This window comes from Periophthalmus magnuspinnatus, chromosome 3, assembly GCF_009829125.3.
Source record: "Periophthalmus magnuspinnatus isolate fPerMag1 chromosome 3, fPerMag1.2.pri, whole genome shotgun sequence".
Lineage (NCBI taxonomy): Eukaryota > Metazoa > Chordata > Actinopteri > Gobiiformes > Gobiidae > Periophthalmus > Periophthalmus magnuspinnatus.
In genome coordinates this window covers 24,280,173-24,294,101 of record NC_047128.1, presented here as the reverse complement: position 1 = coordinate 24,294,101, position 13,929 = coordinate 24,280,173, and positions in this window count along the sequence as shown.

Below are 13,929 nucleotides of genomic sequence, written 5' to 3'. Positions count from 1 at the left end.
GGTGATAATAATAAACATACATGGAACTTTTTTCATTAATGTTACTATGTGGTTTTATGTTAGATCAAGACCACTATAAAACTATTCAAGAAAGGTCCATATTTATCCTATTTATCAGTATGAATACCATTCAAATTAGTATCTAGTTTTGTACCAATCAGTGTCAATTTGTTATCAATCAGTATCTGGGTATCAATTTTAAGATATTAGATATTTCCTGTAACTTAGAATCACCTATACCAGAGGATGCTAAGGCCTGTATCTCTGGAGTGAAACAGGACACAGTTTGTAACCAGCTAAAACAATGCATGTTCACTGTAAACGTCACCTAATTGGCTCTATAAGGAGGTCCTGATGCTTGATTGCTGAAACCTGTGTGCAAATAATAAAACAGAAGAAAACCCCAGGTATGTTTTTGATAAGGATGCCTTAAAACAAGGTTAAAAATCTATTTCTCACAATATAGATTCTTTATGAGTCGTATTTCAGCTTTGTCTTTAAAAGCCTCCCCATGCTTTTGTTGAGCTTTACAAGTATTCTGACATAACATATCTCTCACAGCCATCTCCCGGCATGGGGCAGGTTGAAATGAGGTAGAAAAATGAAGCGTCTTGGAAGAGTGTATGCACCTCTAGCTCCTGCTGCAGCCCAGTCTGAGACACTGCCAATGTGAAAAGGCCTCCCCCGCTGTGGCTGGCTCTGTCCGGGGGGAAACCAGAGCCAATCTCCAGGCTGCTCCTACCTGGGAACATCTGCACCCTCCATCTGCCAGCCCTCCACTGCGGCTACCTCGGGGAAGCTTGCTCTTTCCATTCTATCTCGCTGAATTCGAGTTAGCACATGGTATTTCAGGGTTTGTGCCGCAACAGTAGGGCGCCTCTTGTGCTTGTCTGTAAATATACCCGTTGTTTCCAGTTAAATGAGCACCGACATGGTAAACAAAGATACATCCAGCCGCACAGTCAGCATTTAGAAAACACTCGCAGCCTTGTGTGGTGTTGAGGTCATAATTGGAGAGAGAAGATTTCACACTTTTGCAAGATCTTCAGGGTAAATGGTCCATGAGAGGAGAGAAGTATTGGAAAGTGTTTGAGAACAGCTTGGCCAGATCAGCAGATGCAATGGACCCGCAAAAATGTTCATGTCATTCGTCCAAGAGCATTCACAAAATAACTTTTTTTCTCATCACAACTTAAAAGGAACTGTATGCATAGATTTAAACCTCCATAAACGTGACCTAACGACATCCCCAGATAGGTTTTTGCTGAAATAATTACATTAAAAGCAACATGTCCCTCAGTTATAATGAGCGCAATTTTACAACAGAAAGACTTAAAAAACACGGAATTGAAATTTTCCAGGCTTGTAACATCATAGGTAGAAACCCTGTGTTCTTTTTTGAGTGTGTGCCTTTTAACAGGATTCATCAAACAAGCTGAAAACAATTAGCTAAACAAATTTCAAGCATGTTTTTGATGAGGGAACAATGTTAACTTTTAATAATATGCGTCATTTAAACCTTAAGATAAGATAAGATATGCCTTTATTAGTCCCACATTAGTCCCTCAGAAATACCAGAACGCAGATTGGGTAGTCCTATGGTAACGACTGACTTCACCTTTAAATGTTTAGATGTTTTAATATCTTTTCTTTCATGTTTTTTTTTTTTTTTTTTTTTCAAGTGGGATGGCCTTCAAATGTTATTTACTTAGCACGCAATGATTAAATAGCTTATTAGGAAAAATACGCACACACATACTGACTGCCATGCAAAAAATATCTTCAATATACAGCCATATCGTCCACTTTATTATATATACACAAGACGACTGTTGGACACTTTCACTATTACTGCTACTAAAAAAATACCTGATGTACTTACTGTATATGTTTGAGCAAAATGTGTCTTTCCCCAGTACAGATATTTTGTATAACAGACCATACAGAACCACTTAAAATCAGTGCCTTCTATGTTGAATACATGCTGAAAGTAGTACCTCCTCCTGTGTTTAACAAAGATGCCTGTTCAATATCTGAGTGCCTGGCTGTCACAAAGCATCCTGGGAGATTTCCTTACGCGGCTGCATTTTATTATTCTACACTTTCACTTGTCATGTTATGTTTCTCCGTATCTATTCCCATAACAAGTTAATAACACGGCTCCTACGTTTGTTGTCGTCTGCGCCACTGCCTCTGACATGGACTCCTCACACGCATTAAAACGGAGTGTCATATGATATTGCAAAAGCCTGTCCTGATTCCAGAGGGAGGAGGCTTATTGGCCCTTTGCAATAAACATGAGAAATGTAGATAAATAATATATGTGCCCCCAATTGTATGCACTCAAAACATGTACTAGTACTGGTTAAATATACATTAATGTTCAGGATTAGCCAATTAAGGTTCTATGACAGTAAGTAATGATGTGACTTACTTTAAATTCTAGTGCTAAATGTAGTATGGTGAACAGTTGGGAGCAGAAGTTTTGATACACTGTACAAAAAGACACAAGACAAAAGAAATAAGGCAAGATATCAGGAAGAAAAACTCGCTCTGACCTTCTTCAGGTGAAGAAGGTCAGAGCGACCGAAACGTTGTATGGAATAAAATTGCATTAAGAGTGAGACAGTGTGCGGGAGTTTTTCTTTAATTTTTAGACAAGTGCTTCACCTCCTACGCACCTGTCGCCCAGTCGGGTGTGCGGAGTTCACACAGAAACGAAGATATCAGGAAGAGAAATGTGAACTTGCTTGAGCCTGGTTCATCCTTGAGTGCAATATTCATCTGTTCAAACACTTATTACTACTCCAAACAAAACATAAAAAAGCTAGATTACAGTTTGCAAATGCACACAGGGACAAATACCTGATTTTTTGGAGACATGTCCTGTGGTCTGACAAAACTAAAATTGAACTGTTTGGCCATAATGAGGATCGTTACGTTTGGAGAACACTATCCCAGCTGTGAAATGCAGGGGTGGCAGCATCACAAAATAGATGGCATCATGAGGAAAGAACATTAGGTGGAAATACTGAAGCAACATCTCAAGACATCAGCCAGGAAGTTAAAGCTTGCGCGCAAATGGGTCCTGCAAATGGACAATGGCCCAAAGCATACTGCCAAACTGGTTACAAAGTGACTTAAGGATAACAACAGCTCTGATCTCAATCCTATTGAAAATGTATAAATAATGCTTTTATAAATATAAAAGTTATACATTTATGGAGAGACCTGAAAAGGCATGTGCAACGAAGCCTACAAACTTGTCTCAGTTACACCAGTTCTGTCAAGAGTAATGGGCCAAAATTCCTGCCAACTATTGTGAGAAGCTTGTGGAAGGAAATCCAAAACATTTGACCCAAGTCATACAGTTTAAAGGCAATGCACCAAATACTAATGACATGTACATAAACTTCAATTGTATATGTAAGCCTTTGTAAAATATTGTGGTGTATCCATTGAATTTGATCCTTCCTGTTTCATTAAACTGTATATAGCTGCAACAATGGACCAAAAGGCTGAATTCACAACATGAGAATTGTCAATAATGCTGCCTTTTGTGATTGATTCAATTACATTGAATTTACATTCTGTTTTTAGGTTTTTGTGAGTAAAAATCAGCTATAGTTTCTCATAAAGAACTTAAAAGGAAAATGATTTAAAATGTTCATGAACTTGACCTAATTGTGTCCCCAGATATGAAGTAAACATGTTAAACCAAATATAGCTTAATAACAAATGTAATGCTGTTTTTGTTTGTTTGTTGTTTAGAATTAGAAATGCAGATGTAAATAGATGAGTCAGGACAAAACAAGTCCTCACGAAATCACAGCACTTTGTACAAACTTATTTTCAAAATATCATAATAGGGATATTTATAAAGTTAAATCTAAGGGAGCTCTGTGTGTACTGGAACTATTGACAATAAATATTGCACTTTTGTGTTTGGATTGTTAGTGCTGAAATCCAGCTGGTTTAAACCTAAAAGGATCTTGATCTGAATAGTCACTACCTAAACCTCAGCACCTGCAGCCATTAGTCAGTGCTAGTGCAGCCTGTGCAACTCAATGAGTGAATTTTGGAGATTCTGAGCTTTAACATGAGACAAAAACTTGTCGGTTGCTCTATAATAAGGCACTGGCAACCTAGGTTCAGTACTGATTGTAATGCATTTTTTTTTAAACAGTGAGAGTGTAGGCTACACGCAGTTCCTTTAGGAATATGACATTACATATTTAAGTGTTAACAAGTGAAATATTGCAATAACAACAACAACAAAAAAAAAAAGAAAAACGTAAAATCTACCAAAATTAAAGAACAATATTTACCTTGGCGACTCTTGAAAGGATCTAACACAGATAAAAGTAATATCTGACAACAATATCACATAGCCATAGTAGTAGTCACTAGATTTATCTTCACTGCAGTGTGGCTAATGAACAAAATGGCCCAGTCATGGGTGTTCCAGTTGTAGATAATAGCAGGTCAGCACCATCTCCCTCTTACCCTTCTAACACATGTGTACCTCTCCCTCACCTTGTGCACGGCTGGCCAGGGAGCCGTGGAAACATTCTTCTCATTTACGTCTGCCAGCTCCAGGAAATTGAAGTCAAAGGTCCACTGCATCTTGTGGCACAAAAAATGATCTGGTCAGAACCGCTGTGTACCGAGGAGAGGCTGAATTAACCCGGACACTTATAAATAGTGTACAAAGACGAGAGAGAGGTTTAAGAATTAATGGAACACATACAAGTTGGTAATAAAGTTCCAGCAGGAGGATCGTAGGTTAACACAAAGTGACATGTCTATTGCCTGTGAGATGGAGAGCTACTTTTTCATGTGTTTGGTGTAGAACGGTTCAGTCAGGTGGTGGATGGGATATAATACATTTTTCATCAACAAACTAATTTCTGGTAGAACTTTTCAGCAAACACAAGGTGAGTCAACTCTTGTAATATTAGGCTGGTGAAACGGGAGATAAGAATTTGAGCTGAGCAAAAAATAAAAAGGATTTTACTCAAAGTTCACATTTTAAATAAGTCCAGATCAAATGACAAAAATAATATGAACTGACAAATGAATACATGAATCACATGAACATGTTTGTACATGGCTCTCTTTACCGTGGATGAGCAGCAGCTCTAATCAGAGATCCTCTCTTGTGACTAAGCTCCTCACCCTATCTCTAAGAGAGCACCCAGCCACCCTGCAGTGGAAACTTGTATCGCTTGTATCCGTGATCTTGTCCTTTTGGTCATTACCCAAAGCTCATGACCATAGGTGAGAATAGGAACGTACTGACCGGAAAATGGAGAGCTTTGCCTTTCGACTCAGCTGCTTCTTCATCACAACAGTCTGATACAGCAACGGCACATCACTGCAGATGTATTTTGTAGTCATATTTTGATAATCATAAATGTTATCTATACTGTACAAACTCTAAACAATCAAAAGACTTTTTTAGTACAAAGGCAACAGTACTCTTAAATCAAAATGTTGAAAAATAAACCATTTCTGATTTTCATCAATAAAACAGTATAGTGTATTATTTAGAAGCCTTAAGTCAGCATTCTGTTCAAACTTTTTTTGGTTAGAAATGATTTTAGATAAATCTCGCTGCACAATAAAAATCTTTGACTAGTCTATGTTTATGTGCATCATTATATTTTGCATACAATATCACACAGTCCTCATATTTATTGGAAAGCACTTGGAGACCAAATAGTAGATCAATAATGAACAATACACAAAATCTGATCAAGCCTTGATCAAGTTCTAGAGATTGTGTACCCTGCAATGCAATTGGACACTCTGCATTTTACCCATTCTTCAGTGGCACTGGGGAAAACTGAGGAGCAGCATATTCCAATATATCTTATATACATTACCTCAAGTTCATGTTGCAGTGAGTCCTTCAGAACATGTCTGAGTCCAGAAAGTGCAGATTCTCAAGTCTTCCTAAAATGTTCAAAACAATATTGACTCAAACATGTGCAATACATTGAACAGTAAAATTGCTCAGAGAGTGCTAACCAAAGTGAGACCTTTCACTGCAGAAACGTCAATACAAACTCGATTGGCAGATGACCGTGACTGAAAACATTTGAGGAGGATTCTGCTGTCATCCAAAGACATTATTATAAAGACGAATAGTGCCAATATGTTCTTCACATCTCCTTTAAAGTACATTGGACTGGTGCTTTATATGGTGTTTATACGGTACAAGCGCACAGTAAGTACACATCTGCAGTTGTACACATACAGGGAGTCTGATTAGTGTATTTTTACAGCTATAGATGCTAATTTAGCTCAATAAGGTTAAATTAGCGTGGCACAGGAAAGGTAAGCAATTAGCGTCCTTGGAAGTTATCTCGCTAGAGTGAATGCAAGTAAATGCATTTTTAAAAACACTAAGATAATTATTAACTTACAATATTAAGGGGATTTTAAACTCTCCCTGGTTACACGATGATATGGTACACTGATCCTATTTTTAAAGTTCTTTGTTACTTGATGGCGAGCGATACATGCAATATATCACTTTTATAACAATCACTTTAGAATCACTTTTAACGACACTGCTTCTTTGTTAAACCACTACCTGCACAAACCTATGAAATCCATCCATTTCCATCAATTTTAAACATCAAACCTGTGAATATGTCAAATGTATTGCATAAACAATTTTCTTCCTGCAGTGTTCACGAGGTCTTAATCCCATCTCTCCTCTTCACCTCTGGCTGCTCAATTTGACCAGGGGCCCAAAGTCCACTCTAATACTGGATCTGTGAGCTACACTGAATTACCACACTCCTCAAAACAGCCGACTCAAGAACGACAAGATTATCTGCTCTTCTCATGATGTCAGCAGAGCACAGAAGAGTGAGGACCATGACCTGCAAGGATTTGGCATTTTGGTGGTTTCTATATAACAAGGTACAACTAAATAATGTAGAATTATTCCCTATAACCCTAAAATATGCAGTTTGATTCCCACTGCTGCTATTGTGTCCTCAGGCAAGACACTTCACCAATTGTTATTCTAAATGTGATTATCTAAGCCCAGTAACCGAAAGTAAAAAGCAATTAAAAAGTGTCTTTCCCCAAGGACATATAGACCTCTGTACTGGCCAGCAGTGCCGTCAAAATATCAGGATTTTGTGTGTTTTGTTTTTTTTACATTTTGGTGTTGAATAACGTAGTATGCAGTATGTCTGACAGTTGCAGGGCACATATTTAAATCGGAATTTCTAAAGACAATGGGTCTTCATTTACTAACATGGTGGAGATGTGTATATTTGTGCGCATGGCAGAGGGCGCGTGGTCTTTATGAACCTGTGTGCAGAGCAGCTGCTGATACATGCGCCGCAGAAAACCAGAGGCATTTGAATTAAACAGTCCAAAATATTCATGTCTGAAGTGGCCTCACCCCCGGCGTTTATGGCATGAAGGTGCAAAACATGATCAAATGCTGCGTTTATCTTAAGAGGAAATCATAGAGAAAAAATAGAAAATGTGTGATATTGCAGAAAAAACTAATCTTAACCTCAAAAATGTCCTACATTTGTTATTAAATAATCTATAAATATAACGATTTGAAAGTTGAATTAATAAAATAAAATAACAGGTATAGGCCTCTAATGTAATATGTATTAGAAATGTGCTACATTCAGATTAGATCCAAACCCAGATGCCTGAACCAGCAGAGAGCAGCTCTGGTTCAGACTGGGCTCAGATGAGTTGGAGCAGGGAGTGGGGTTAGAGGTGCCTGGCCCTGAACCAAGAACCAAGTGTGAGGAGAACGAGCTGCACAGAACAAGGTATAATGAACCAGACCGGATCAGAGCTTCAGTCTGGATCTTTGCTCCGCTTCGGAGCCAAGGGCCTCGGGCACAGAGGATAGAACAGCCAATGTGCCCAGACCTGGTCCATTGTGCAATGGTGTTGCTTTCCCGACCCGGAACCATCACACAGAGGACACCATCATTCAGAACAAGGTCTGACGTCCTGGACTGGATCTACACTATGGTCCTCAAATTCTATTTTTTTCTAATACTAAATAAATACCTTTTGCAAACAATTTCGAACAATTTGCAATATAGCATTTTTACACAAATAGCTTGCAGAATTGTAGCTTGCGAGTTGTCAGTCGAGGCTTTTGTACAAAACTGGAATTGAAATAGCTGAATAAAAAAGGCATTTGAGTTGATAATCAAGGCCATATCGCAGGGCTGAAGTCAAACTATATTATTAATATTCAACAAAGTTCACAATGGGAAAATCAGCTCTCTCACAAGGCATAACTACTGTGTGCTTAGACTGGCAATAATAGTTTGACATCTACTCCCTGTGAATACTTTAAGATTTCAAGGTTGTCTGTCAATTTTAGGATGCAAGGTCACGAGATGTTGTAGCAAAAATCTGATACATGGATTCTGTCTTGTGTCATTTTTTTTGTTTTGTTTTGTTTTTGGTTTTTTTATGTCTGTTGATACACATAAAAACGCAATTGATCTGTTAGTAGTATTCACTTAAGATCCCAAATTGCATTTATGGAGACAAAGTAGGCTACACCTTTGTGCCAAAAATAGAAGCTCACCAGACACTTGCTTGTATGGTATAATGTCATATTATTAACAGCTCATTTATTTTCAGACTTTATCTTCTATGACTCACAAAGGTTTTTATTAGTTTACATTTTGGTCACTATACAATTCTAAACATAATCACAACAAAAGGCCCTGCTGCTGGACCCTGCTGATGGTCCCCACCTTTTTCTGCAAATAGATACACAATGCTATTGATACCTATCACCAGTATGGGTAAGTAACTAAATGTATGTACTGAAAAAAACATTCAGAATACTACATTCTGAGTAACAATTACGCTTATGGACTCAGCTACATCAAAATCAATAACATCTGCACTTTTTACCATCTTGCATTTTGGGCAATCGGAGGTACTCTTTTTTTGTGTGTGTTTTGCTTGTCTGTTTTTGTTTGTTTTTCCTTGTCTCTTGTATCATGTGTTGATTGATATCGATTGTGGCTGCCTAGGCTATGCAAGAGAAAAGATGTCCATTTGCCCAAGACAAATAAATAAAAAAAAAACAAAAAACAAAAAAAAAAACAATATTGCAAAAATCAAAGGTATACTGTCAAAACCAGATTTAGAGAGACTTATCCAAGCATTTGTCTCCAGTAGGTTAGACTATTGTAACCTGCTCACTGGCCTCTCCAAACGAGCCTTAACACAGCTGCAGTACATCCAGAACACTGCTGCTCGGGTCCTGACTAGAACCAGGAAGTATGAGCCCATAAGTCCTGTGCTCAGGTCTCTGCACTGGCTCCTGTGGATCAGAGAATACACTTTAAAGCAGCTCTCTTGTTTACAAGTCTGTCCATGGCCTAGTGCCATATGAACCTTCTCACACTCTGAGGACTTCAGGGACCAACCTCCTGCTGGTGCCCAGAGTCAGGACTAAACATGGGGAATCAGCGTTTCAGTTTTATGCAGCTAAAACCTGGAACAGTCTTCCTGAAGATGTGAGACAGGCCTCTACTTTGACAATGTTTAAATCTAAGCTCAAAACAGTTAGACTTTATTGCTGTGCATACAACTGAAATGTTTTTGTTCTGCACTTTTCTCCTTTAATGTACATTTTATGATAATTATTTGTGATTATTTATGTTTTGATTTGTTGTATTGTGATTTAAAAGTCTTTTTTTATTTTTTTTATTTTGTAACGGATTGCGCTATACAAATAAACTCGCCTTGCCTACGCTTACTTTAATTTGGAAGAATGCACGGTAGTATTTCATCATGCAATTTAGGCTTCAACCTGCACGGCATTAGTGAGAAAAAAGAAAAGCTTTTGTAATGATTTTTCCTTCTAATTGTTATTAATAAATGCAGAACCAACACTGCAACAAACACGTCACTTTTTGACTCGAACATATGCCACATAAAGTTAAATATTCTGAATACACTGCACAACTTTGAAAGGGTTAATAAAAATATGCTTTATGGACACGATGAAAAACCTGGAAACAACCGTGCACCAAAACTTAAAATTACCCATGAGCCTCTCCTGTCAATATAGCCTACTCATGACTATCCAACCAACACATTTTACATAACATCACACCATTCAGACATGCATCCTGGATATTTATGACAATGATGAGCCTTAATCATGTCAATTCCCTCCAGTGGGACAAACCTATGAATTCCCGCAAATCCCGAAACCGCATGGACATAATTAGCTGTAGAATTACTCAGCTCAGTGAACAGCGAAAAACTCCTCACAGGACAATAGAACTAGCTTTGGTACATTGCAACGGTCTCTCAAGTTTTAGCATCAGTTTCTTTGAATGATCTACATCTCAATCTTTTACTTTTGTGTTTGTGTTGCTTTCCTCATCAGCCATCTTGACAGCATCGCCTCTCCTGATTTCTCTCAGAGGGCCCGGGAGTGCACGGCTGAGGGAGCGCGCTTTGCCGTGAGAACGCTAACCCCGGCGAACTTGTCTGTCAGTCAGAAAAATAGACTCTTAGGAGATATTAGGCTTCTATACCTGGCTGCTCATTGACTCGGAGCTGTCATCGCGGATCCGCCGGCTTCGTTTTTTCATTCCAATTTATCACAGAGCCACTGAGCCATCGGCGACCGCAGAGTTCAATGTTCTTTAAGTTTATAGAGAGTGTATGAATATTTATTTATACACTACCGATGTTTTTTATTCTATTTTTAACACGGCTGTCAGTTGAAAGTGTTTGGAGGTAGATAATGCAAAAAGAGAAGATAGACGTATTGGAGATCAGATGACAGAGATCAACACCTATAACCCGTGGGTCGGTCGTATTCCCACAACTAGAGATGCACACTGCTGTTGTGTGCACGGGCAAGGCACTTCGCTCGTTGTGTCTCCACTGTTTGCCTAAATGGGTGTACAGTTAATGTTTCACTCCTAGGACCACAACCTCAGAATACAGTGCAAGCCCTCGCAAAAGACGACTGAATTCCGTCAACTGGACAACTGGAAGTGTTTAAACGTGGATACTGTCCGCCACTCATCCAGTAGCTTTATCATTTCTGACAGGGGTTCTGTAAATCACTGCCTTAAATATCTTTAAGGGAGATGATACTACCACACCCTAGTTATTTACAGTAAGAAGTATGTGTTAAGTCCATTGAACTACCCCAAGGTTGTGAACTCATACTTTGCATAATTGTTCCTGCCCCTAATGGTTGATCTCTTCTATTAGCATACTCTGATTATCCCTACATAGACAATTATGTATTATGCATGAAGATAATGATTGCTGTAGACAAACTGATATTGCCATACACAACCTGTCAAAGCGTCTTCTCGTCAGATCTCAAAAGCTAAGCAAGGTCCTGGTTAGTACTTAGATGGCAGCAAAAACTGATGTTGTGTGCTTAGGTAAGGCACTTCGCATACATTGCCTAGTGTGAATGTGTTGTGCGAGTGACTGTTGGATTGGTTTGATTGGTGAGAACTGATCACGCTGTAGACATGTGGTGGCCTGTGCTGAACCTGATATGAAAACCGGACATTTTTGGGCTCATGTGCCATTGAGCCGGAGCCATTACGATACAACGATGGCCTATAATATTATATACGAGTGATATTACTGTAATAACACTGGGTAGAAAACGCAATGAGCAACTACACTCAGACAAACATGGACTTTCACATTGGTCAATACGATTTTCCTTTTTGAAAATAAAGAAAGAATAGTTTTCCATACTGGCTTCGTGAACATAAACAAAGCAGACTTCTAACTACATGTACCCAAAAACACTTCTTCCTATGTCTAAACTCTGCTCCAAACCACATGTTTTTTACTGAAAGTGGATTGACTGTAGACCTTTCAGTCATGGCAATTTGACATGGCTGAACGTCTAGATTCAAAATTCAAATTATTGCCCATCCGTATATAAATTTACTATGGGCAATTTAGAATTAGCAGTCCACCAGATTATACCCACAGAGGCATATCTTTGGTTTATGGGGTAAACTAAGTACCATTTAGGGTCGTTATCTTGGCCGGTCTAAGAATCAAAACGGTGTCAAGTGGATCGATTAAAGTTAAGGATAAACTCTAATTATCCACGTAACTAATCAGATAGTATGTTGCGAGGTAAAACGATGGAGGGAAGAGGTTTAAAGCATTCCATTAACATGCTGGGTTGCACAGTGCCAGAGTGGTTAGGGTTAAGCCTCTTAACCAGTAGGTGGTGGGTTTAATCCTTGATTGGCCAACTTAAATCTGTAAGCGGGTGAAACGTCCTCCCATTCTTCTGCAAAATCACACCAATTAAAGCACTGTGGAAATGGAGGTGGGGGTGTGATTCCATGGAAACAAAAAGGTAAAATCATACTTAGGAACTTTCTCCATGAAGATAGATGTTTTTATAGCATGCTGTGGAATATTATTGACAGGAAGGAACAACGTTTATATGGAAAGAAGCAGAATCCAGGCCAAAAAAGGATCCAGGCTAGTTCTAAGTGTGAACTGTGCCTAAATCATAGTAAGTATAATCATTCAGGCCCCTAATGGATGCTCCAAACATTTTATTAGTTCAATAAAATCCATGTTTGTTTGTTGTTGTTTTTTTACTCTAGCCTACTTTTTGGATTTAAAAGATACACGCTGCTTTAGGCTTGAGAAGAAACTATAGGTTGTCACTGTCTATCTGTGCATAATGTTAAGAATGTGCAGCCATCATTGATTTTTCAGTAGTACTTTCCATTCATAAAAACTCAAATCACATAACAGCTGAAATGAATATGTCATGGTTGTTCAGAAAAGTACGGTGTAGAGTGCTCTTGAGTATGAATGGTCCATGGTCTGATCAATAGATAGGCTCTTACAGACTAATATTACCTAACCCTGAAAATGGAGTAATATTGCTATCTCTGCAAAAGCAAAGCACTATTGATTGTGTGGCCAATATCAAAGAGCAAATATCCCAGCTCTAGAGTGATGGACTACGCTGGTTGGACTGAGCATTTAAAGGGAGAAAAAATCTATCATTCCACAGTATCGGTTTCCGGCGGATGGTGTGTTTTGTTGGTGTGCACTAACGCATCCTTGCTTAAGTATTATGTTTCTCCATCACTTAATAAATATAATCATGAACATCTATTTTTGAACTAGTGAATGAAAGATTCAGTGTTACAAGACTGGCTCTGCATGATCAGACCTTTGTATGTTGTATTGAGAGTGGCATGGATCTGTTGTTTGTGTAGACCTTAACACAATGGGCAAAGGAGTCGTTCATTTATAAAGAAAATTCTAAGTAAATTGCAAGCATATACTGTTGTCTTTTAGCTAATAACTGTAATAAGTTCCTTGCGTTTCTGCTAATGAAACAACTGCACATCACATCGGGTTTGTGAAGTTGTAGTTTCATGCTTTGTATCTTGCTCGTCTATAGTTATGAAAAATAGCTGTGTGGGAGCATGAGTGATGTAGTGGGCTGGGCCTCGTACTCCTAAGTGTATGCAGGGTTCATATAGTGCCAGGGAAAGATTGCTCAAACATGCATGGATCACATAAAACAACCTCAGGCATGTTTTTGATGAGGGAACCTTCTACATTTTAATTGCAGTCTCAACATTATCATCTTTATGTACTTTTGTAGAAAGCACAGACCCACTCAAATGGACAATTCACATATTATTCACATGTAGTTGAAACTAGAAGTTTATACATACTATTTATTTATTTATTTTTCCTCACTGTCTGACCGGAAAGCAACCTAAACAGACTAAACTAAACCAGTTCTCTCATGAGGAATGGACGAAAATCCCTGCCAAAGCTTGTGGAAGGAAATCCAAAACATTTAACCCAAGTCATACAGTTTAAAGGCAATGGTACCAAATAAATGACATGTAT